This window comes from Malaya genurostris, chromosome 3 (genome assembly GCF_030247185.1).
Source record: "Malaya genurostris strain Urasoe2022 chromosome 3, Malgen_1.1, whole genome shotgun sequence".
Classification (NCBI taxonomy): Eukaryota; Metazoa; Arthropoda; class Insecta; order Diptera; family Culicidae; genus Malaya; species Malaya genurostris.
In genome coordinates, this window is record NC_080572.1 from 52,180,973 (window position 1) to 52,207,676 (window position 26,704).

The window sequence follows — 26,704 nt, forward strand, 5'->3', positions numbered from 1 at the left end:
TAAAACAGCTATTTTTGTGAATCACTGGAATAAAAATTAATTAATGCCATTTCCATGATAAGTGCATCAGTAACTGTGTAAAAATCAAGTCAAAAGGTACTGTGACTGTGACTGTAATCCGAATACATCGGTTATTTTAATATTAAGAATTTAAGAAAACTGATATTGCAACCTTTCTAATCAAGCTGACAAGTACTGAGTAATGTTACCAAAATTCAGTTTTTTGGGAGATCTCATAAAATCAATCGTAAAATCTTTTCTGATCGTAAGAAAAAATAGTGGTTAAATGCCTAAAATTAAAACGTTAAAACTTATTCAAATTGATCAGAAACTGCTCAACGCACAGACTTTCTACTTTGGCTTTTACGGGGAATACCACGTCTACAAATTAACCTGTTGATTGATGAAAATGTTAGAATTTTATCTTTTTCATTTCAAAAGGCTATACAATTACGGTGTGTGCCGCGTGTCACATACCATTTGAATCAGCTCGTCGAGTTCGAAAAATGTCTGTGTGTGTGTGTTCTCTCTGAGATGGCTAGACCGATTTTTACAAATTTAAATTTATATCTATGATCTTACGGTCCCATAGAACGCTATTGAGTTATATCTGGGTCGGACTTCCGGTTCCAAGATTACAGGGTGATGTGCGAAAAATTGCAACCAATATGCACTTAATTTTCTCGAATTTTTCTGGCTGAACCAATTTTTACAAACAATACTGCCCATTATCTGGATACTAATTCCGGAAAAAAGCGTGTTCAACATTTCGAATCAGCGACAATAAAGAAATCGGGAGAAACTCTTCTAAAATTATTCAAAAACTGTTTCAATTTGTACGATATGATATATTATGCCCGAACAAACTTTCTTGTATTTATTCAAGATTCAATAGAAAGATTTTTGAAAAACGCTATAGTAATATTTCCGAAAGGCACTTTCACACCACTAGGTGGATTAAAACAGTTTTTTTTTTGTAATTTCAATTAAAATTGATGAGTACTCTATCGGTTATAGACACGTAGTATTTCACTTTGATCAAAACTTATCTGAACTGCCAGCGAACAATTTTATAATTGAATCATTCCTAAACTTTCATTTGTACAATGTATTCCCTGCAAGCTATACTTAGAATACGACTGGTTAAAATTTTTTAGAACAATCGTTTTTCCGCAAAGTATTAAAAAATGAAGTGCACTTCACCCCATAAAACCAAAGTGTAATTAAATCGGTTCGATTTCATATGTGCATATTTTCGAAACCAACCGCGATCACTTCGCGGGGAGGCTAGATTCAATTCATTTCAACTGGAATTGTGATTCTTTGGCATTGCCATTAGCGGACACGTAATGGAAACCGGATTGAACACAAAAAGCAAACACCATTTGAAATAGTTCACATATCACATGGTCATATTGGTGGTGTGCGGAAAAAAGCGACCAAACTAAAACGCACATAAAAGAGGCTTCAAAACATGTGCTCTGAGGCTAGCTGTTTGTAGAACTGTAAGCCGCACATACATGGGAATAACGAGCTAAAACAAGACCAACAACAAAATGTTTATACGTACTCGCTTAGGAACTGAAGCTCTCCCGTCCCGGAGGAACCTCGTGTGTTCCAACAATACAGTAGCTCACCAGCAGACAGTTGGTTTCATTTTTTTTTTTGTACATTTACCACAGCACTTTTCTACCGAACTGCTTTCTGTGTGACCCGACCAGGCCGAGTCAGTCGTTTTTCGTGCGTTACTAATGGCTTTTGGGAAGCCCTTCGGTTCCAAACTAACCCCCTACCCACACAAGGCACGGCACAGATATTGAATGTATGTCTGCCTGCCTTCGACGTGCGTGTATGTTTTCAATCTATTCTGTCATAAATACGATGGGAAACCTCAAATCATCATATTTCATACATTTCGCTTTTATTTCTTAGTCGACGAAAAATCGTTCGTGAAAAGTTGCAATTTTCATTGGGGCTTATTTAACATTCGGTTCATTTGTTTCTTTACCTATTTGATTTTTTTTTTGGATTCGCTATGCAACTGCATGTAATTATACGTTTTTGTGTTTGCAATGTGCTAGTACTATAAACTGGGAACAGAAGCTATTCAACAATATAATATATTTGACGTTATTGCTATTTGGCAGTGTAAAGATCAGCATCGTTTCGTTAAATGAAAACATGTTGTGATAAAACTGTATCGATGCCACCAGGAGTGTTCGTTGAAGCTTGTTAGTTTGACTGTTAGATGTCGTTAGATTATCGCACCCGCCGCACACTTCCAAGCTCAATCTGTCCGACTAACACCTTTTTGTATGTATCGTAAACTCACTTGCATCGCCGTTCTCGAAGAAGTATAAAAAGGACTCGTGGGTAAATTGTTTCTTATACAACAGTATACGAATTTCGCACTAACTCGAACAAATGTTGAGAATACCCTCTCAGAGTTGAATGAAACTTTCTAGACATGTAGATTTTGTCACTAAAAGCCACTTTGCATACTTTGTTTTTCCGAAATTGATCTAGTCTGTCTTTTGAATAGGGCCAAACTATTTTAATACTTTTTTCCAAATAGTTAAAGCGGTAAAATGACAAATCCTAGAAAAAAGTATTGTACTAGTGATTTTCACGAAAACAGGTAAATTTTCGAATAAACATATTGAAAAATTGATTTACAAAAACAAACATTTTTATTTATATCTATATTTTTTTCCGAGCATAGGTGAATATGTTCCCTATCAACTGATTATACATATAAAGATTTGCACTTTTTAGGAATTTTTTTTCCTAATTTTTGTGCTAGTGACATAAGCCGGATTCTTGAATAAAAATACTGAAAAAATTCTTATCGAATCCTACACTGAAAAAAAAACGATTCTCCACACAATTCTTTATTTGAATGAAACTGTCCCAACATGCATAATTTGGTTCCCTTCCTACAATCCATGTACTGTAAGACGAACATTTTTAGGGAAAATTCTATGTTTCTATCAGGTGTACAACTTTGTTTCCGTTTTCCGATAGGTGGCTGTACCGGCTGAGGCTGGTCAAGATACATAGATGATAATGCCTTTAAAGTGAGTGTGTACAGTGCCTAACCAATGGTCATAGCCGTTTAAGTGACAGTTGTTCTTGTTTTCGTATTATTCACGCTCGAAAATGTATGTTTATGTGCCCAATTCTCGCCATTTGCGGGAAGTTTTACTTTTCTGTTACAGTTCGAAAAAAAATGCAGCTGAAGCGCATCGAATGCTCTCAGAAACTTACGATGATGCTGCTCTGAGTAAAAGAACGTGTCGGGAGTGGTTTCAACGTTGTAAAAATGGTGATTTCGATGTCGAAGACAAACATGGTGGTGGAAGAGAAAAAACCTTCAAAGATGAACAACTAGAAGCATTGCTTGATGATGATTCGTGCCAAACCCAAGAAGAGCTTGCCGATTCGTTGTGAGTGAGTCAGCAAGCCATTTCAAAACGTCTCAAGGCCCTGGGCATGATTCAGAAAGAAGGAAACTGGGTGCCGTACGAGTTGAAACCGAGGGACATCGAGCGCTGTCTATTTGTATGTGAGCAACTGCTTCAAAGACAAAATCGTAAGGGGTTTTTACATGGAATCGTAACCGGTAATGAAAAGTACTTCGTCGAAGGCAAAACCGAATATTCACGGCGCCAAGGTTATGATTTGTATTTGGTGGGATCAGCTCGGTGTGATTTACTACGAGCTCTTAAAATCGGGTGAAACCATCACAGGAGATCGCTACCGAACGCAACTGATGCGCCTTATTCGCGCGCTAAAAGAAAAGCGGCCACAATATCAAGAGCGACATGTCAAAGTCATCCTCCAACACGGCAATGCTCACGTCGCAAAAGTGGTCAAAAAGTATCTGGCAACGCTTAAATGAGAAGTCTTGCTCCACCCGCCGTATTCCCCAGATGTCGCCCCTTCTGATTTCCACCTATTCCGTTCGATGGCATACGGCTTGGCAGATCAACATTTTCCATCCTTCGAAGAGTTGGAAAAATGGATTGCTTCATGGATCCTTTTTTCGAGCCGGGATCCGAAAATTGCCGGAAAGATGGGAGAAAGTTGTCGCTAGCGAAGGACAATACTTTGAATAATACATTTTTAAGCACTTTTTCGCAGTAAAGTTTTAATTTTGGAAAAAAAAGTTGTACACCTGATAACTAAAATTGTTCTTGTACTTTTTGCAAATATCAAGCAACTAGTGATAGAATATTCTGTGAAATCTGCTCATAAATTGAGTTTCATTGAATTATTAGATGATGACTTCCAGAGTAGTTTAGTTTACGATTAAAAGACTCTAAAAATTATCAATTTGGATAAGAAAAAGTTTTGGTTAGAAATACTCTTTTTCCTTGAAAGTCCCATCTTGCAATGTATGAATGGTTTCCGTTCGGGAACGGTTCAAAAGAACTAGTTCTTCTGAAAGAATGAGTGAACAACAGTTCTTTGTTTGAAGAACGATAGTTCTCTAACAACAAGTTATCATTTATTATACGAGTATTTTTACCTCAATATTCAAATGTGTCGATTGTTTTGAAATGAATGTCAAAGATTCCTCTCATACAAATCTCTAAAATATTCTGGTTTTTTAAATTAAATAATTCAATCATAAATTTCATGTTACCAAAATCAAACATTTAAAAATTCTTAATAATCGAAATATAATCTGTAGAAATATATTTTAATGTTTAAGTGATTATTTTCCACCAAAAACGTGAAGTTATCAAACGTTGGTAGGTTGCTTTTGCTTTTGTAGCTTCTTCGTTTTTCAATTTACACTAATCAAATTTGCACCAAATTGTAGACTTTAAGATAAGGTTTAAAATGAAATTATTGGTTTTCTAATTCTTGAAAAAAGTGTTCGACCTTTTTTTACTAGTGTTTATTTTTTTAGAGTGCCCTATCGATTACATACAACTTCTTTTTGGACTCCATTTTTGTACAATTTACAGTTTCCAAGTTACCACGATTTGATGAAAGTCCATGCAAAAATATATTTTCAAAAATTTATCTTAAGTTGAATTGGTCTCATCAGTGCGAAACAAATGTTTTGTCATACTTAAAACTTGTGCATAGTTTCGTTATTATAATTGAATGTCAAAGTAAGAATTCTATTAGATGTATATTACCCATATTCACTTCAGCTTTTTCATTTATCTCATTTAATATAACCATTAGCTCAAGAGAGTAAGGTAAAGGTAAAGGTAAAGGTAAAGGTAATAGTAAATGTAGCGTACGTAATTCAATCGAATTGCGTACTGAGATGTATTTAATCACAGATAGACAGGTTCAAGTTTTCTTTTGAAGATATTTTTCTATCAACAGTTTCTTCATCTCCCTTTTCCCGATTCCGATGTTTTTCGTTGTGTAATGTTTAGCAACGCTATGCTGATGGTGACTAAATGTCAATATACTGGTTCGGTTTGGACTCAGTATTGATCCTTATTTAGAATATTGAAAATGAGTACGAGACCACGTAGACTTAGGACCCACCCCAACGTCAAAGTTAAACATAGACTTTAAACGAGTTCAGGAATTTCGAATAGTTTTCAACAGTCTACCGACGACTACGGCTGTATTTGCAATCATATGCAACCCAGAGCTCTTGTGTTGAATGAATAGCAGTCCCATAAATTACGGTCGCTTTTACGAAACGGAAGTATACAATTTAACTCATAAATTTTCGGAATTTCGGTCATTGTTTGTGCATTGATCTCTAAAAAAATCCATGCGCCCCTCAACAATTGGAGCAAGAGGTGATTATATTCTCCATCTGTGCCAGTCTGTGAAAAAAGGCCAATTTTCCGTACCCCAAATCTTGTGAACTGCTACGATCACTACGATTTAGGCAGCAGTGTTAGTCCATACCAGAGTATACCCTGTAGATAAATTTTTTCAATTATACATATTAAAATTCTTTTCTCCGTAGTTTCCTCGGTTATAAAAATGAACAAACCGCCGAATCATCTTCCGGCGGAATGGTGAGTGTCCTTACCCTTGGGATATAGTCGTGAAGAATTCAATTTCACCTTTGTTACTTTTCCGAAAGGACAGTTGCGATTCGAGGTTGATAACAAAATAAAGCAGAATACGTTAATGATTAAACATTCTTTTATCACAGGCTGCTCCTCAGTAAATTTATCTAACAGTGATGTGATTCCTTTCTCTCCATGGCGCAGACATTAAAAATTTTGTCAATAAAAAATTCTGTTATAAATGAATTTGCTATGGATACAGCAACATTAAACAGTTATAAGTAAAATTTCATAATTGTTAAAGTTTTCTACGCCCCAAATGGAAGAAAGATACCCAACCAATTGAACGGCACTGAAAAATTCAGAGCAAACTGAATCTCGCAGTTTCGCACAACTCACATGGATAGAATTTAAATAATGCGTAATTTAAAAAGAATGCGGTGCCCTTCCATCAGTTCGTTTCCATCCCGTCTTGTACGCATTTTATCAGTACTGTTTTGTAATGAAAACGAGAAGAGGATTTGCGTTATGACATTGCTGTATAGCAACAGCAGCAGCAGCAGCAGTTCTTTCTTTTCTCATTATTCTAAATTGTTACCTCCGTCCTTAGCTGAGGGTTCTTTGTACGCACCAAAAATATTACATGCCCTTGTCTGGCGTCGGTAATACGCAGTAGGGGATTCGGTCGCCCAGTCAGCTAGGACACGCTCGCTTTTATACAGATGGCAATGATTCAGGATGAAAAAAAAAACGAGCGGCTTTGGGTAGTTTGTTGTCGTGTTTTCGAAACGCCCGTCTGGTTTCGGTAGTAGTGTATTGACCAGAAACGCTTGACTTGTCGGTTCAAGCCGACGAGGCAAAGTTATCGAAAACATATCTGATAAAAATTTTATTGATGCATTGTCTGGCGACTTTCTCAGTTGTTACAGTCATCTCTTGTAGTTTTTCTTGTGCGGAATATTGAACATTTATTTTTTTTCATTTTTCCGCTTATTAATTCATTCACGAACATATTGTGCATCATAACTGAATACAATAAATGAGCCACTAATTGACCAAGGATGAACAAAAAACCTGTTTATATCGACCTAGTGGCGTAATGATGCCTATCTGATATCAATCATACTATAATATATAATACTGTGGTATTCTTCAAAATAATTTTCTTCGATTCTTCGAATAATAACCGGAATGGTTGGGTACAAATCTCAAAATAACTAGGGGCACGTACCACTTGAGCCAATTAGTTCTGATTCTGATTGTAAAAATCGGTTAGGTCATGTCTAAGATAAGTTGATGCACTTATTTTCACAATTTTTTGCACATTTTTCACCATAATCCCAGAATCGAAAGTCGGATCTAAATAATATTCAGGCATGTCGTGTGGGATCACAAGACCTTCTATTTGAATATAAGTTTGTGAAAATCAGTCCTTCCATCTCCGAGAAAAGTTAATGCAAAAGAACGTAACATACAGACATTTTGCTCACTCGACGAACTGAGTCGAATGGTAAATGGCACTCGGTCCTCCGGGTCTCGATTCAAAAGTCGGTTTTCACAGTGATTGCATAACTTCTCTATATAAGGAACGCAAAAACTTTTATTTTATTGGAGACTTCTCAATATACCTCCGAAAATGGAAAGTCTGAACATTAGTCGATCAGCATTCGGTAACGAGCATTCGCGCGAATGAGGTCCAGTCCAAGGGAACATTCACCCTCATTTTCCGATATTAGCGAAGCACACGTAATGCACACCCCACACGACATTCGGAACAGCTTTAATTCTGCTTTCGGTGCATACCCTCGGTCCACTCCGTCGATCAACGAATCCAGCCGAGTATCACTATCGGGTATGGTACAATGGGCTGGCTTTGAATTAACGCTGGTCTAACCAACTAAAAGGTCAAAATCAAAATAAAAAAAAAGAATATAACTTAGCACAGCTTTCTAGAATATAAGCTTATAAAACTTATCAAAATTTTCTGTTGGACTTTTTCTAGTCCATCTAGAAAAACAGAATCACATTTGTTTTCTGATCAGTTTACTCAGAATTCAGCCCACTGCTGCCGCGCTGTTCAAATGCATTGTGTTTCGACTTTTCACCCCTTATTTTAATATTTATATTTTTCATTTATGGCAGGCACTAGGCAGCAGTCACCGTGCTCGCGTCTGCACTTTATGGAGGTTCCTGTTACTGATTCGATGTGCGACGCCCTAACACTGTGCATGATGGAAAGTTTGAAAAAGTGTGGCTTCCACTGTAAGTGACAGGCCTACTTACTTCAGGACAGGAGAGTTTGAGTACACTGAGACACATGCACGCACCAATATACATACACAAGGAATCAGGTTCAATGTTGATGAACCTGAACCTGTCCGAGATCTCCGGCTTGGATTTCCGTTGTTAAACACATCGTACATTTGAGCTCCATAATACAGGGGTGGCAGACAGGCTTTGTTCCAAACAACGAAGATGATACCGGGCTTCGGAAAGCACTGAGCGTAGTCCTGCCAAGCGACAACGGCTGACGTCCCAGGATTATGCTCTCTCAGTTGCCATACTGAAAGGGGGAACAGATTTTTTTGTTTGTTCCCTTGAATGGGAGATTTTCTTTGCGCACTATTGCGTTGGGCAATAAGTGGTTAATAGCAAGAAAAGGTTTATACAAAAATGTGCTAAAGGAGCTTTTAACGGAATGAACACTGTTTGTATACACCAGAACGGGTGGTTCATTATAGAATTAGAAAATTGTAAAACTAAAGATGCTGGAATCCTCTCAAATGATTCTATATTTAAGAACTCAATTCTCCTAGTGATGTGGTGATGTCTTTCTCATTAACGTATCCAAGAAAATTAAGTAAACATTTTCGTCACAAACATTTGCTGATATCGACGAACCAATTCAAATGGTATATGATACCTAACCCTCAGGGCCTCGATTGATGATTTACACAATGACTGCCTTGCTGTATCAGAATTGTGAAAATATTTTATTATGTTAACAAAAATCGGGATCTTATTATTTTCTCTGCTCCAAGGTTTTGTTATGTCATTTTTTTTCCAAAATTAATATCAAAATCAAAATCCTTGTTTGCGAGGCCCTGAATATTATTTATGGTATTTTATCCCCGAATATTATTTAGATTCGACTTCCGGTTCTGGAATGACAGAGTAATTGGAGTAAAATTCTCAATTTCGAGTGTGTTTTTCATAAGTATCTATTCAAAATGAAGCGAAATTTTTGGAACGTGTGATAAATTTTTCGAGTTTCGCCCTTAATAAACTTTGAAGAGTGCAATTGAATCTATTTTTGTGGGCTAAGTATGTTCTATTTTTGAGCTCTTGGTGGCGTTATGTAGGTAATCATGATCCACCAATTAATTTTTGCCAGTTATTGTGCGTGGACGTGTTTTAGCTTGTCTTCGATTTTCGATAGCCCACGAAAACTCAAATTTCGCGATACCTTTTGAACAAAAATTCAAACAATCTCATCGAAATAGAGGCGTATCTAGGTGGGTGCGAAGGGGGCACTCGCCCCGGGTGCTACGTTTTTAAGGGGCGGCGAACCAATCATTGGGACCTTTTTTGCTCGTCCAAGCGATCTCTTCGGACCTGATAATCAGCCTTTTTTTACTCACTATACCAACGATGGGGCGGCAAATATTATTGTTACCCGGGCTCCAAATTTCCTCGGTAAGCCACTGCATCGAAACATATTTTTTTCGTTAGGATAATCAAACTTGTAACACAATTTAATAATAGTTTTCAAACGAGCCTAAGTTTGTTCTAATCGGTTAAGCCATGTCGAAGAAATTGAGCAGATAGAAAATAAATGTGTTTTGTCAGTTACGTTTCTAATGTCTCCGTAACCGGAAGTGACAGCCAATTGATCTTCGGACATGATTCACAATTCACAACTAGTTGCTTTCAAACGAGCTTAAGTTTGTAGAAATCGGTTCAGTCACCTCCGAGAAAATTGTGCGGAGAGAAAAAATGACACTTGGGGCCTTCGCAGCTACGTTCAAGTCTGTTTCTCCAGCAATTCTATTACACATACTTTAGTAGTTAAAATAAAACTTCCTTGACGTAACGTTTTACTAAGTTCCCTCTCCTCCCCCCTTGTCACAATTTGTCATAATATTTGAAACCTTAACTCCTCGCTTTTAAAAACAACATTCTCGAAAAACTGCTCTTTTCGGACCACTGTGCATAGGCATTTTTAAATGACGCGAATAGATTTCATCTAATGTTTTATGTTGCATTGTGATTTTTGTTTTGCTGTCTGATGTCTCCGGCATTCACTCATTCGAATGTAAACATTTTTCAACTACTTTTATATACGCAAATCCAAAACCATATTTGTTGAATAAAAATATAGTAGTTGAATCAAGTATCACAAAAATCTAAAACTAAAGGGTTGTGAAAAGCTGTTTATATTTTTGCCTTTCTCAAAGGAGACAATGAAAATGAGAAAGACACAAATCTCCAAATATCAAGTGGAACGTGTCATTTGAGCCAATTTGTTCTGATCATAACAAAAATAACTATTTTGAAGTCATGAAACTCATCTGGAAAAACCTAGAACTACATTACCTGAACGGTTTGGAAGGCTAAAGAAGAGTACACACCAAGTTTTTCTTTTGTTGTTCGGTAATAATGTGAAGACGGTACGACCACTTTGTTGTAATTTATTGAAAGATGGCTTTTTGGTCCAGTGTTGTTTTACAAAATATTTATTTTACGTTAAAAGCCAACGTTTCGAAGGAATATCCCTTTTTGCCCTGAAGATGAAGGGATATTCCTTCGAAACGTCGGCTTTTAACGCAAAATAAATATTTTGAAAATCAACACTGGACCAAAAAGCCACCTTTTAATAAACTTCAAATGAAATTTCTTTTGTCAAATTCAGTGAAAGTTTGACCAATTTTCAATAAATTTATTGAGAACAATGAAAAATTGCAGTAATCATTACTATACATTCTGTCAAATAACATCTTTTTCGGAAGAGAACATTTGTATGTTTAGATATTGTGGTGCAAATTGATTATTGAGCATAACATAGGTAATATAAATTAATTGATGGGAAGAACACATGATTTGATATAAGGGGTACCACCACTGTAGAATTTACAAAAAATCGGAATTTTTTTTTTCATTGCAAAAGGTCATGTATGATCTTAAAAATAATATTCCAAAAGATGAAAAACGGGAAAAATTTCTAGAAGTCTAAATTTCGAGTATGAGATACGAAAACTTTAAACGCGTTTATCTCAGAACCACGATTTTTGAGCTGGCCGGATACATAAGTCAAGTAAATCTTGACCAATCGATTCAAAAATTTTACAGAATATTCTCGATAGTTATCTCCACGTAGCAGTTTTTCAAAATTGTGAATATTTTTTTATGAACAATTTTGTGATGGAAAAATGAGGTTTTATTTTCAAAGGGCCGACATTTTACAGAAAATCAATTAATTAAAAAAACCCCTACGTACCTCTATGCACACTGCAATATGAAATTTGAAAATGTTTTGTTTTTTGTTGTAGATAAAAAATTGCGGGAATTTCCGGCCGTCAAAATGCAGCACTTTCGCGAAAATACCGCCAAGCGGCCATTTTGTTTTTCAATTTTTAAAACTGATCATTTTTTACCTTTTTTTTATATTTTATTTTTTTATTATATAAAAAATATACCAATCGATTCAGCTCGACGAACTGAGCAAATGTCCGTGTGTGTGTATGTGTGTTGTCAACTAAGAGGTCGAGATCTCAGAGATGGCTGGACCGATTTTGATCAAGTCTCAAATGAAAGGTCTCCCCGTTACCCTGAACGCTATTGAATGGTTTTGAGATCGGATGTTTACTTTCTGAGTTATACGAAGTTTTATGTCATTTATTTCAGATTTAGATTCCGCACGGTAATACCTATCCAACAAGCCATAGACTTTTCCCCTATTCCAGCAGTAGAAGTTTTGAGCGCTGTCTGGCAAAGAAATGCTTGGGAGCAACATAAAACACGATTTTTCATACTGTCACATACATTTGTTTCTAAGTACTTAAAAGACTGTGTACAGCATGATATTTTGCCTCGGACCGATTTTAGCACGGTTCGTTTTTGGCAACATAACTGTTCGAATATGACATTGTTCGAATATGACATAAATAAACTAGCTAGATGATGGAAGCATTTTCGAGTTGATAACAATTCCATAATTATATTGATTTAAACTATTTACAGCAATAAATGCTGGAAGAACATAACACCCATATACCATTCGAATCAGTTCTTCTAGATCAGCAAATGCGTGTGTGACAAATAATTTCACTCAATTTTCTCGGAGATGACTCAACCGTTTTCTACAAACTCAACAACAATTTATATGAAAAGTCGTATGCTCCCAAACAAGGTTCCTAAATTACGTTTGGTTCCGACCTCTGGTTCCGGAGCTACAGGAGGACGTATGAAACGAAATTAAAATTGTGTAACTCATTTTTCTTGTAAATGGCTGAACCGTTTTAAGATTCAAATGAAGTCTAAAAATTATCTAAGATTCAAATGAAAAGTCTTTAAATTCTATAAGACATCTTGCTTTTCAGTCAGATCCAACTTCCGGATTCAGATCCAACTTCCGGTACAGGGTGATTAGTATAAAAATGTCTATTTCACATAAATTAATCAGATTTATCGGGTTTGCAGATTTGGATAGTCGATAACCAAATAAACTTATTTCATATTTGGTTGTTAGATTCAAATTCGATCCGATTTGCAGTTTCGACATCACAGAGTAATGAGTCATTAAATTCTCAAATTGCCATTAGAATAATGTTATGAAAACTGAAACACCGAAGAATTTTCATGCAAAAACCACATGCGGATTGATAAAAAAAGGTATCATCTCACTGCTAAGTGGATTAAGCACGTTTTTGTACTTAAATATACATATTAAAAAGTACTTTATACAAAATTCGGATTACTCCATTTTATGGATCCCAAAATAATTCCCCAAGCAAGTCCTTCTATTTTTTTTCTACAGTGGTTTAACTCCTTAAATAAATGCTCTTTCTTTTCACAGATTGCCAACAAAATTTACCGAAGAACCGTAGTATTTCGCAGATTAATACGTTTATATATTCGAGAAAAATTTTTTAAACTTCGCCGAACGTCGTGAGTGAGTAATGGTCAAATCAGTAAAATTTTGACAGATCGATGTTCAGTTCAACTCTACCGATTAGTCAGCAAATAAAACTTTTGCTGAACTGATTACTGAATATTCAGCTATTTGAAAGTCAGTAATACTTTACCTACATTTGTTAAAATAATATGGTGTGTACATTAGTTAAACAATTCTTCTACAATTGTCTTTTTTAGAGCTAGACTAAACTGAAGTGGGTACTTTCTTGTAACAGTTTTTTTTAACACGAACCGCATTTATTTTTTAACTTGGAACTCATATTTTTTCGATATTCCTTGAGTAAACTTTTGAATATAAAATGGCAAATAAAATTATAATGTGGTTATTTAACTGAATAAATGAGACGAATTTAAAAAGTTTTTGGAACTTTATTTTGTCTATCAGTGTATAATCGAACGCAATGGGTTTGGAACGTATGTGTCGAGTAAAATCAAATCCCCATCCCAATGGTTCGTAACCTTTTTCAAATCGCGGACCCCTCTGGAAACATAATAGTTCTCCGTGGACCCCATGTTTGAAATAATTTGATGCGCTGGGAGTATATTTACACTCTTTTTTGAAACATAGCATGAACGGAAAAAAACATAAGTTTAAGAAAACGACAACATGATCTTTATGTTGTCTTAAATTATTATATTAAATTTGAGGCAACATAATAACGCGGTCCGCAAAAATTTCTTCGCGTATTGAGCATGATCAGTTCGACTGATTCACTTCAAGGCAGGGGCTACTTCGTACTACTGATCGTACACAAACCTTTAATCATCTGCCTTAAAAATCAGATCTACTGACCCATATAAATTGAGTGGCCTAGTCGAACGACCGTATTTCGTGATGCCGTTGATCGGCCTGGAGGTTTAGATAAGGCCGCAGCTTATTCCTTGGACCATTCAATCAATCAATGGAGATGGTTTTACTTGGTTTGCTCTCAGTCGCAACAGAAAAGCAACACATGATACATGGATGAACTCCCAAATAATTTGTATCCACACATACGTTTGCAATGTACATGAAAACACACATTAAAAAAGCGAAATTTGGATCCACATTTCGCGCCACAACAAACATCGTACCGCTACCGGGATTATCGACCGAAATCAGCCTCCTGATGGGAGCTTGTCTCGTCGATTAGTTCCGCATCACACTGAAAAGCTCCCCTCCATGATCAATGAAGAATTCATTGCATTCAGTTGTACTGTACACAGACAGATCTAACAGTTTTCCTCATTTGCGAGAGGCAATCTTGGGGAAAGCGATAGTGAAAAGAGTCATGTTAAATTTTCTACAACTAGTACAGTTTGATTTAGCTCTGAAGATCTTCGAAGGAGTTTAGGTGTTATGCCACACGAATTCACAGGAAGTTGCTGAGGTACGGCGAGATCAATCAGTTCTCTGGACTTAATACCAAACAATTGCACACAGGGTCATTCTTCCGCAACCTTCGCGGTACAATTGTCACTGGATAATTGACATGCGTTAAGTATATTAACTTATCACTTCGACCCTAACCAGTACCGTGCCAGCAAGACTCATCAGGTAAGGTAATTAAAACTAACAACAAATGTGTATCGGCCCCACCGTGTCTAGGTTAAGGTCTTCAAAATTCGTTGTTATTTACCCATGTATGTCAGTCGAAAGCAGTTCAAACGAGCTGAACTGAACTTATAGGTCTTTGGGCACTGGAAAAGCCAGAGCATATATTTGTGTACTAGCGCGATGAATTGGGGGAAGGGCGCTGACTTTCTTAATTACCGGTTATTATTATAGCTTCTCCAGTCAGGTCGACTAACCGCACGCAAGTTTTTCGGAAGTTCAGACGCTTGTTGAGAAGAATGGCTCTCTGTATGTGTTCGTTGGCACACGCGGCTACGACACGTGTCCAGTGGTAACTACAGCGAACACAGAAACTGGGGTTTGAGGTGTTTATGAGGTTGAATTTTGTGCATCAATTTTGTGGATAAATTAATAGGTATTCCTAACTGATTTCGTAACTCGCAAGGATTTTGTTTCATTGGGGTTCTCAAAAAGCACTATTATTTTGTTTGCTTTAGATATTCTTAAAAACGATTCAATGGAATCGTTGGATTTGAGAAATCAAATTGCTCGCAGAGTACCATTAAACCGTAACAAGTTTATACCAAAAAGCTGTTTTCGTAGCAAGTGCTGTCTGGTCTCGTGAGTACTTAAAGTATCAAAATTTATTAGCAGGTATAGAAACAAAGAATAGTTTAGATGCGATATGTTGATCGGGATTCTACCAAGGCTATTTTTTGGTGTAGGTAAATTCTTCTGTGAATCAAAGGGTCATAACCATAAAAAAGATCCTTTATGGTTTAACTTCTTAACGTCTATTTTTTTCCACATTGCGTTCCCTTAATCCTGGCGCCCTAGGCAACCGCTTACTGCGCCTATGTCTTAATCGAGCCCTACGTGTAACAACAGATTGTTGTACAATCGATAAAAAAACAACTATTGTCAAAATCACCTGTAATTTTTGGTTTTGAATATTTAGACAGATTGAATATTTTTTTTTGTGTTTCTCAATTACTTATTTGTATCTATGGGAAATATACTTTCGAAAATAATACATAATTTGAGCAGATGTAAAACTCAGCTATAATCAGAGAAACTCAAATTGTAATGCACTGTCGGCCGACAGACCTTTTTATATAAAGGGACGCCCCACACCTCAGATTCAAGCTACTTATATAACCTAGAAGTTGGACTAGTTTTGAGTCAGGAAATTTGTATGGGACCACAAGACCTCTCATTCGAATCTAAGTGCATGAAAATCAGGTCAGCTATTTACAAGCATACGCACACACATTTTGCGTTTTACGCACACACATTTGAACCAATTCCTAATGGTATGTGCACTTGGCCCATAAATATTTCCAAATTTTAAGGATTTTGCAAAAAAAAATTCTATTTTTCACTTTCGGCTCATTAGTGCATTAGCAGAATATTTTTTAATGCTAATGCCACCTCTCGAATCAACAAAATCCGGTAAGCAGACGTAGAAGTAAAGATGCATTTTGCACTCACTCACTTATTTTGTAGCGAAGTGCAATGCTATGCTGACGTCTCAGGTGCAGAGCTTAAAATTGTCACGCATTCTCAATGAAAAAATCCTATCCATGTATTCGTTTTTTTACTATCTCATTCGTAAATGATCGCCTCCGAAACAAACGAACAGAGACGAAACATTTACGTCTCTCATTGCAAAAAAAAGATGTTAATGTGACTTGTTTTAAAATATCATATGTAAGGAGAATCAGTCGAATTTCAATTCTCATTCTTTCATCGATATAATGAAAATCAGTGACGTTTGGCTATAAAGGATGTCTAAAATATAATAAATCGAAGTAATTACACTCCAGAACTCCTTTGTAAACCAAAACTACTATAGGTACGAGCATCAACAGGTAAAAATCATTGTGAATCATTTTCTGTGTTCATCGGTTCTCGAAGCTTCGGCTGAATATCGACACTGCACAGTACGCGGTTTACACTGAAAACCGAAAATGACTGGAAGGATAACGAAAGGAAAGAACTCAAATTTGGAACTACTGTTCCGCTTATGTCGTTGACTGGACATGGATCTCGCCTTTATAATTTGCAAGCTGAGCTGAGAGTGACATTTATTTCTCGTCATTTTTGAGTCATTTTATTAGCTCTGCTCAGATGAAAACAAATTTACAACTTTATGGCCACAAACATTTATGCTTTGGTAGCTCATAAGTATCGGATATAGGTTTCACGTACGTGTATTAGCAGAGTATGTTGGACTGCTAATGCCACCTTGTCACATAATCTGCTAATGCATTGTTGAGCCGAAGGTGAAGCGTAATGAGGTACAAAAGCCTTGATGATAATATTCGAACACTATTTTAGCCGGAAAACTTAAATTTATCATGCATCAGACACATTAATTAGGAATAACACCGAAGAATTCAAAATTGTTCAACTTAGGCTATAGAAAAATTTTGTTCAAAGTTGTGCTCCGCAATCAAATAAAAATTGTTTGGGAGCCGCGTTTTATCAAACCTTATAAAAAAAACTTACCGTTACAGTAGCTTAAAATTTTTGACAAGAATTTGGGTTAATTTTTCATTTTGATTCGGGTAGTTCACAAAGGTGTGCTTCATAGCTTACGTCATTTATTCAACAGCAGTCCCGAAACAGTTCGAATAGAATCTTGATATATCTCCGAATAAAATTAGCCGACGGATAAATCAATGAAATGTGTACTCACCCAGACATTTTCCGATCGTCTAGCTGAGTCGAATGACATATTAACAGTTCGGCTGAAAAGTTCGTATCGTTTAATAGAAACACACTTTTTTGCCAAAAATCGTTTTTATTATTCAACATAATTGCCATCAGAGGCGATACAGCAATTATAGCGATCTTCCAACTTTTCGATACCATTTTTGTAGTACGATTTGTCTTTTGCCTCAAAATAGGCCTCAGTTTCAGCGATTACCTCTTCATTGCTTCTAAATATTTTACCAGCGAGCATTCTCTTGAGGTTTGAGAACAGGAAAAAGTCACTGGGGGCCAAATCTGGAGAATACGGTGGATAAGGGAGCAATTCGAAGCCCAATTCGTTCAATTTCAGCATGGTTTTCATCGACTTGTGACACGGTGCATTGTCTTGATGAAACAAAACTTTTTTCTTCTTCAAATGAGGTCGTTTTTTTTAAATTTCGTCCTTCAAACGCTCTAATAACGCTATATAATAGTCACTGTTGATGGTTTTTCCCTTTTCAAGGTAGTCGATGAAAATTAGACCATGCGAACCCCAAAATACAGACGCCATAACCTTACCGGCCGATTGTTGAGTCTTTCCACGCTTTGGGTTCGGTTCATTGCGTGCAGTCCACTCAGCTGACTGTCGATTGGACTCCGTAGTGAAGTGATGGAGCCATGTTTCGTTCATTGTTATATATCGACGAAAACAATCGGTTTTATTTCGATATAACAGCTCCAAACACTGCTCAGAATCATCAATTCGTTGTTGTTTTTGATCGATTGTGAGCTCACGCGGCACCCATTTTGCACAAAGCTTTCTCATGTCCAAATATTCGTGTATAATGTCCAACACGTTTCGTTGATATCTTTAGGGTGTCAGCTATCTCGATCAACTTCACTTTACGATCATTGAAAATCATTTTGTGGATTTTTTTTCACGTTTTCATCGGTAACAGCCTCTTTTGGACGTCCACTGCGTTCATCGTCTTCGGTGCTCATATGACCAGTACGAAATTTTGCAAACCACTTACGAATTGTTGCTTCGCCCGGTGCAGAGTCTGGTTAACACTCATCAAGCCATTTTTTGGTATCGGCGGCACTTTTTTTCAACAAAAAGTAGTGTTTCATCAACACACGAAATTCCTTTTTTTCCTTTTTTTACAATAACAAAAGTAGCTTCACTCAAAATGCAATATCTCACAAACTAATAATCAGACAGCTGTCAAATTTATACACGTATCTTTTGAAGGTTGGTACTAACTGGAAATGGTATGGATTTAATTCTAGTGGCGCCCTCTCTTAGAAACGATACGAACTTTTCAGCCGATCTGTTATGTTCTTTCAAATTGAGCTTGTTTGTCAACATTCGAATCTCTGATATATTTTTAAGAGTTGAAAGATGGAATTTTACGGATATGAGTGAAAATCTGAGTATTTTTGTTACATATTTAAGTCATTCTTGTAAAATCCAATCTCTTGGTCGATTACATTTTTATAAATTGCGTCATTTGTGAATAGCATACATCTCTTGCTCGTTTATTTCTGACAAGTGAAAAGAGTTTTAAACTTTCCAATATAAAAAATCATACAATAATTTTGAAGTAATACATCATATTGAAGACGTAGTTGAATACAAGTTATACCATATTATTCGTACTTTGTTTGGAATGTATGTTATTAACTTGGAATCTAAACACCGGAAGGTCAATGATGCGTGGGAGATGTGCATTATTTTGTCTAAGTGGACTGAATCTTTTCGTTACAACTATTTTTCTGCTGAGAATTTACTGGTTTCTACTACTTCCATTACAACTGAAACTGGTCCACGATAACATTTCTCAACACCATAATTATTTTTAACATATTCATAATACTGAAAGAGTTTGAAGAACAGTTTTAAGTGATGTTGAGGTATTAAAACGAAATTTTCCAAAAATGATAGTAAAAAGGTGATCGGATCAAAACTTCTCAATTGAAAATAAAACCGTATGCTTGCATAAGGACACTCAAGTTAAAGCATCATCGACCAAAGAAAACTTAAATCCCAAGGTAAGGCTTGTTCGCGTCAAAATCTGAGCACCCCTAAATTCGTACATCTCTGAAAATACTTCATCAACGCGTGAAATATCTTGCAGACTGTTGAACGTATGTCTGCTCATTGTGTAAAATCAGTTTTTGGTGATACTACAAGTTTTTGGTGATACATTCGAATTGGTTTAAGATAATAGATGAAAGACAAACCAGATAGCTGAAATATCAATCACAGAATACACATAAATTATTGGTTTCCTCCTTCAGTTTGCATTTTTAATACTTTACTCCATTTATAATTCTATTCGTTCGAATTTGCTTACTACCAAGAGCGAAGGCATTGAAGCAGGTAGACTACTTGGCACTCGAAACTGAGCAAGCAAAACTTCAAATGACTAGGTACGATTATTCAACTGACGATGAATTCCGGGAGCTTCACTTGAAAATGGCAGCAAAAGTCAAATGAATTAGTAGGGATATGCTGACTCTCAGCGGCCATAAATTTCATTTTCATTTTATATTATTCGATTGAAAATGAAATTTGACCGCACTGGTTCTTACATCTTTCGATACACATTTGACAACAGCCAGGAAAGCTGGGTGCGAAACAAAAACGAATCTCAGAAACTATCAGAAAGACGCGAATGTGAAGCAAATATTGCAGAAGAGAGCAGATCATTCGGTACGTAATGTTATTAGAAAAAAATGGCTCCAACTTTCGTGCAAACATGCAAGCACCGGCAAAATATTGTTCAAGGTAAAAACTGTACCGAACCGTAATGATGAACAGAAGCCGTCATTCCCAAATCCGGGCTCGCAAGTTGTATCGCGAATATTTGATTAAGTTTTCCTGCATAATAATGGATGATGAAACTTCCCGGAATGTCTTCTTATACTGCCATGCAACGGAACGGTATAGAGGAAATGCATGGTTTGGCATGCAATATGCAACTGTGGTTAAGCATGCCAAAGCTTCATGATTCCCGGAACGGTAAACAAGAAAATACATCGTGAAGAAGCGATTGTTATCATTCCTACGCAACCATAACGCTCACTCGCTATTCTAGCCTGAATTGGCTTCTTGTCACTATGTCAAAGATGTTTTGGAATGGTATAAAACGAATGGAGTTCATTTTGTTTTGAAAGAGATGAATCTTCATAACTGCCCTGAATTGCGGCCTATCGAGCGTTATTGGGCTCTCATGAAGAGAGAACTTCTAAATATAAACAAGTCTGCACTGAATATAATGACTGGAGTATCTGAAAAGGTCGTGGTTTCTTCATGCGGACTAATTAAGTAACTGTAATTAGATTTAAGATGACTAAAAATGTACAATTAGATGAATAAAAATTGCACCTTGAATTGAACTAACAGCAAATTTGTTTTATTCTAAATTTAGTCTGTCCAGATATTGTCGCGAACAAGACTCAGTTCAATTGGAACAATTTGTCTACGGATTAGAGAAGACTAACAAATTCGTTTGACCAGCGCTTGACTGTGGACCGGAAGGTTGGAAGTGGAACAGATCGAATAGTATGCTTCCGACAGTTGGACAGAACGGTGATGTCATTATTGAGAAACTCCCAGCGTAGTATCGTCTCTCTTGTCGATGCTAAGAATAATTTTCACCTCCAGGTTCGAGGCTAACATTCGCCCGATTCTCCCAATCCCTCGCCTGTCCACCATCTCTGTCGAAAATAACAAGATCTTTTTGCTGTCACTAACATTTTCGTTCCCCTTCCTCCGATTCTCCATCATAGTCGATAACCAACATGCGGGCCACCCGCCGGGTCTCCGTGGCCTGAGGGTGTTTCTCGCGGACCCATTGATACGTATAATCGTCATCTGGAAGACACTCGTGTTATATTCAATCCACCACCCATTGCCGATCGCCAGCTGCAGGCTGAATCTGCCAAAATCGACCATTGCGACCGGAATACGCCACTACCCTAATGATAATATCCTAGTTTTAAGTTAGTCAGTAATTAAAATTAGAAAATACCCTTGGCATCTTAGAGTTATTATTGAATAAAAAAATACCCCACCTTCCATGCCAGGTTCACAGATTAATCAGATTCTCAATACGCAGTATAGATTTTAAAATTTCACAGATTTCCGAGGCGACCGCAGGCCAGTGAGCCTTTAATACTCTTCAAATTGCTAGGGAAAAACAGAATGGAATACCAGGATAAATTTTTTAATATTACCATTCAATTCTGTTATAAGTATATCACGTCACTATACAAATTCACTATGTATCTCACAACACTATACATCATGTATAATGAACGTCACATCACATATACGTATTTCGAATACAATTTATATTCATCTTCAGTGTATTAGCGGTTACTGAAGATGAATATAAATTGTATTCGAAATACGTATATGTGATGTGACGTTCATTATACATGATGTATAGTGTTGTGAGATACATAGTGAATTTGTATAGTGACGTGATATACTTATAACAGAATTAAATGGTAATATTAAAAAATTTATCCTTGTAAAATCATTCTGTTCAAACACTCAAACAAAAAATTAGTGAGAATGGAATACTATTTCCGACAGAGCGTTTGAAAGTTCCGAGACCTTTTATTTTGCTTACGACAATGACGCGTTGAGAAAGAAGTAGACAAGTAGATACAGATTTGGATCGAACACAGATTTTTGAAAAAATTGACCTGGCATCCTTGCTTCAAGGCAGTTGTGTATATTTCCATGTTTTAGCAAAAATATGTTAGAATTCATTCCATATGTGTGAAAACTATTGTAAAAATGAGCCAAATGTAAATTTACACGATTTTTTTCTAGGTGTGTAATTTAAGTTACGAATAAGGAGTGTATCGATAAGTAGTTAGCAACATTCAAACAGTTATTACTCTGAAATGGCTTAATTTTTTACATCGTGTTTTGCGATGACATGTTTGTTTATATGTCAATAACAGCTGCGCAATCGATTGGTTTCGGTACGGTTTATCGTTTCAATGATGAATCGAATTGATCCGGAAACGCGAAAGAAAGTTCTGCACACTTGGTGCTCAGAAAGTGGTGTCACGTACAACGAAATTGCAAAACGGGTGAAAGTGCACCACACCAGTGTCAAAAATATTACCGAGAAGTTCGGTAAGACCCTTTCCATGAAGGATTTGCCCCGATCCGGTAGGAAAACGGGTTCCAGCCAACCCGACCGGGACTTAAAAGTGGTTGAGTACATCAGGAAAAACCCATCGGCGTCAACGCGGGATTTGGCCAAGCAGTTCAACACCAGCATCGGGATGATTCAACGGATCAAAGTTCGGAACTCCCTGAAAACGTACAAGAGACAGAAGGTGTCGAAAAAGTCCCTGGTACAGCAAGTTCAGGCCAAAACAAGAGCGCGAAAACTGTATAACCGAATTCTACAGAATAAATAAGGATGCATCCTGATCGACGACGAAACCTACGCCAAGAAAGACTCTCGAGCGCTGCCCGGAACGCAATAATATACGAAATCGGTGTACCAGCACCTGGACGACTCTGACACCACGGTGGCGATGGAAAAGTTTGGGCAGAAGGTGTTGGTCTGGCAAGCAATTTGTACCTGTGGTTTGCGGTCGTCGATTTTCTTCACGAAAGGCACAATTAACGCCAATTTGTACGAGCAAGAATGTTTGAAGAAGAGAATGCTGCCACTGTACAGAAAGCATAAGGCTCCTCCTCTCCTCTGGCCGAATTTGGCTTCAGCCCACTACGCCAACTCCGTTCTACAGTGGTTGTCAAAAAATAATGTACAATTCGTGGAAAAGGACATCAACCCACCGAATTGCCTGGATCTTCGGCCAATTGAAAGGTGTTGGGCAATTGTCAAGCGGCACTTTCGAAAGGAAGGTACAGTGTCCCAAAACATGCAGGAGTTCAAAAAAACTGGACAGCTGCCACCAGGAAAGGCACAAAAGTAACTGTGCTGAATTTAATACAGAATGTCATGTCCAAAGTGCGAGCGTTTCACAGAAACTAGGATTTTCTTCAATATAATCCGTGAAATGCATAAAAAGGTAATTTTTCTACAATATATCGAAAACTGATGTCAAAATATGTTTTTTTCGCTTTTTATTGAATAATCAATGTTGCTAACTACTTTTAGATACACTCCTTAGCATTGCAATTTGGATCAAGCCTAAATAACAAGTAGATCCACGTTTCGAACCATACCAATTCCCTATAATAGTTCCCAGCAATCGAAAAAACAGCTCAACCGATCGGGAATCCCATAAATTCGAACAATTACTGCAAATCATTACCTTTAATCCACCGTAGGCTCTATAGACTTTCTCACTGTTGTTGTTGTACCACTTGACCTAACAGATTTCATTCGCCGGTTGGGATGAGTTGGGCTTGGCCGCATCGAAATTTGTGATGCTATCTTCAATGTAGTTTGACTGAGCAACGATTGCACTTCTCAAATACTTCTTGTTTTTCTTATTCTTCTCGGTTAACTACTGTGCTATTGATCCAGCTCTCACCTTTTCTCCAAGCTCGAAATTCAAAATTTGAATATAATTATCTTCAAACGAAAACGCGTATGGCTGTTGCCTTTTTGACCTGCTGCTGCCACTGCTACAGTAAGGAAAAGCTGCTTTGGAGGGGTAAGAAGCAGTTTCGCAGATGGTCCAATAGAAACGTTGAATATTGCATCCGATTTTATTGTCTTACTTGGGTTTCAATTGTGGAAACCGAGAAAAACTTTGTTCACTATCTTCACCGCGATTAATGGAATCACATCCGATCCGAATAGAAAAAAATCCAAGATATCCACCAGAGTCTATCGGTCCTCTTCCGATTTGGCCCGTGTGATTGGTTGTGTGCGCCTCGGAAATAATATTTTAGGGTAACGCAATGAAAAGCACATAAATATGTATCACCCAGCGGTTGTTGCTTAGCTCCGAAATTGCTACCTCACTGTAATCAACTTTTGTTTTAATTTGCAGCTTTTTATCATTTATCACTGATTACTATATTGCTTTCCTATATCTCACCGTTGCTTCTTCCTTGGATGGTATGCCGTGGATATGTTGTGTTTTTTTCTGTTCGCTTCTTTCCTGATTTCACGATTATTACGCGGCCGCTATTTTCTGTGCGCTTGTATGTTCGTTATATGAAAAAAATATTTTATGCGTTCATCAAACAACACACTTTCAGAGCGAACAATTTGCTTCGAAATGCACACACACACTCACGTTTTGCGCCTCAAACCTCGAGCCCCTCTGCGCGGTAAGTCAATTTTCCTTCTTGCGGCGCGTCGCCGTGGTCGTCGCTACTGTGTTTTCCACCGAGACAGATTTTCACGTTGTAAAAAATATCGCCTCACGCTGCACGATTCGGGACTGATAGTTATTTTTAAAACTTATAATGCATGTGACGTTGTCGCCGTCGTTCGCTTTCCGCACAGTTAGTCGCGATAATTCTGTTGTACGTACTGGAAAGCCGTGCGCACTCGATAGTGTCTCAGAACTTCCGGTGTTCTCGTTTCAGTAGGTGTTTTCCGCCTCTTGCTGGTAGTACACGAGTCGCCTATCCAGAATGAAAAGCAAAACAAAGGGGAAAACGAAACATCAAAACGCGACACTCTCAACCACTCAAACAGTGTGGGGGGCAAATCACTGGCAAGTATCGCTTGAAAGGATTTCCAGCAGGCTAACGCTCCGTCGAACGTGATCAACAGTACGGTACAATAGACAATCTTCAACTGCACGCAAAACCGAAAGTGTTCCAAAGCATACTACGTACCAGCTCTTGTTCCGTTCTCGCTCTCGCTCTCGCTCTCGTCGACTGATTGTAGTTCATGCGAACCGGGGAGTATGTTTGTACTATAAAGCATTACTGTTTTTACTGTATATATGTATAGTAGGTAATTCACAAAGTGTAGCCTTCTGGATTTTATGTGCTCAGTCTGACTATCTGTGATGAGAATGGACTCTCCCTAGCGTCCCTATGTATTGATGCAATACTACTCCAGAAATCACTGTATGAGAGAGTAAAAATTAAACAATACAAAACTAGCCATTATTAAATTTCCCGACATCTGAGTGATAGGAAATGAAACAAATTATTAATATTAAATAGGCAAAAAATGCTATAATCTATGCAACAAAATATTGACGTATGTTTTTACGCATACCCCAACATAACTACTAAGCAAAAGTCAACGATCACTTAACAACTGAAATTTTAAATTTGGTATAACTAATCGATTGTTGTTTTTTCTTAACCCATTATGTCATAGCGTATGATATATTATACGTAAAACTGAAAGGAATCACTATTAACAGATACGTTAAAGTTTCTAATAATTTGAACTATTGGACCATACCTTATTCAAACTGTTGAGTGATGTTTCAATATCTACATTTAACTATAATTTGCATGGCAATGCATAGCGATAAATGGCACAAATTCTAAAAATATCGTACGTATTCAAATTGATTATCCATTTGGAAAAAAAACATTCGGCAACAATGAAGTGGCCAATTTCAGCTTGAACGTATACATTAACACATGGATCAATAAGTCCCGAGACTAACAATAGAAACAACTTTTTTTTTGCAAATTTTTTTTTATTCATCAACATAATCACCTTTTAGGGTGATACAATGGTTCCAACGTTTTTACAATTTTTCAATACCATGTTTAAAAAAAATTTATCTTTCGCTTCAAAATAAGCTTCAGTTTCAGCGACGACCTCCTCATTTGAACCAAATCTTTTTCCCTGGAGCATTTTTTTAAGATCAGCAAAGAGCCAGTAGTCAATGGGGGCTAAATCTGGCGAGTATGGGGGGTGGGAAAGCAGATCGAAGCCCAATTCGTTCAATTTCGCCATTGTTTTCATCGACTTCATTTTGTTCCATCGAAAGCAATCGCGGCACCCACTTGGAAAAAACCTTTTTCATGCTCAATTTTTCATGAAGGATAGTAAATACACTTCCATATGATATCTGTGTCATCTCAACAATCTCACGGAGCTTCACTTTACGATCTTTCATTATAATTTTTGTCACTTCACTCACATTTTCCGGTGTAACGGCTTCCACAGGTCTACCCGAGCGTTCCGCGTCATTTGTGTCGGTACGACCACGTTTAAACTCGGCGAACCACCGACAAATCGTTGCTTTTGATGGACAAGTGTCCGGATAACATTTTTCAATCCATTGTTTCGCTTGCACGGTGTTTTTACCCATTAAAAAA

At 37.1% G+C, this 26,704-nt stretch overlaps 1 protein-coding gene across 1 annotated transcript in view; it reads right to left on the bottom strand.

Annotated features, from left to right (window-relative positions):
* Positions 1-25,206, bottom strand: part of LOC131438654 (RNA-binding protein 24-B-like) — a 121,070-nt gene extending 95,864 nt beyond the window's left edge. Inside the window, exon 1 of the mRNA XM_058608810.1 lies at positions 23,764-25,206. The gene's annotated coding sequence lies outside the window, so the exon portion shown is untranslated. The remainder of the gene's footprint in view (positions 1-23,763) is intronic.
* Between the last annotated feature and the right edge of the window lie 1,498 nt (positions 25,207-26,704).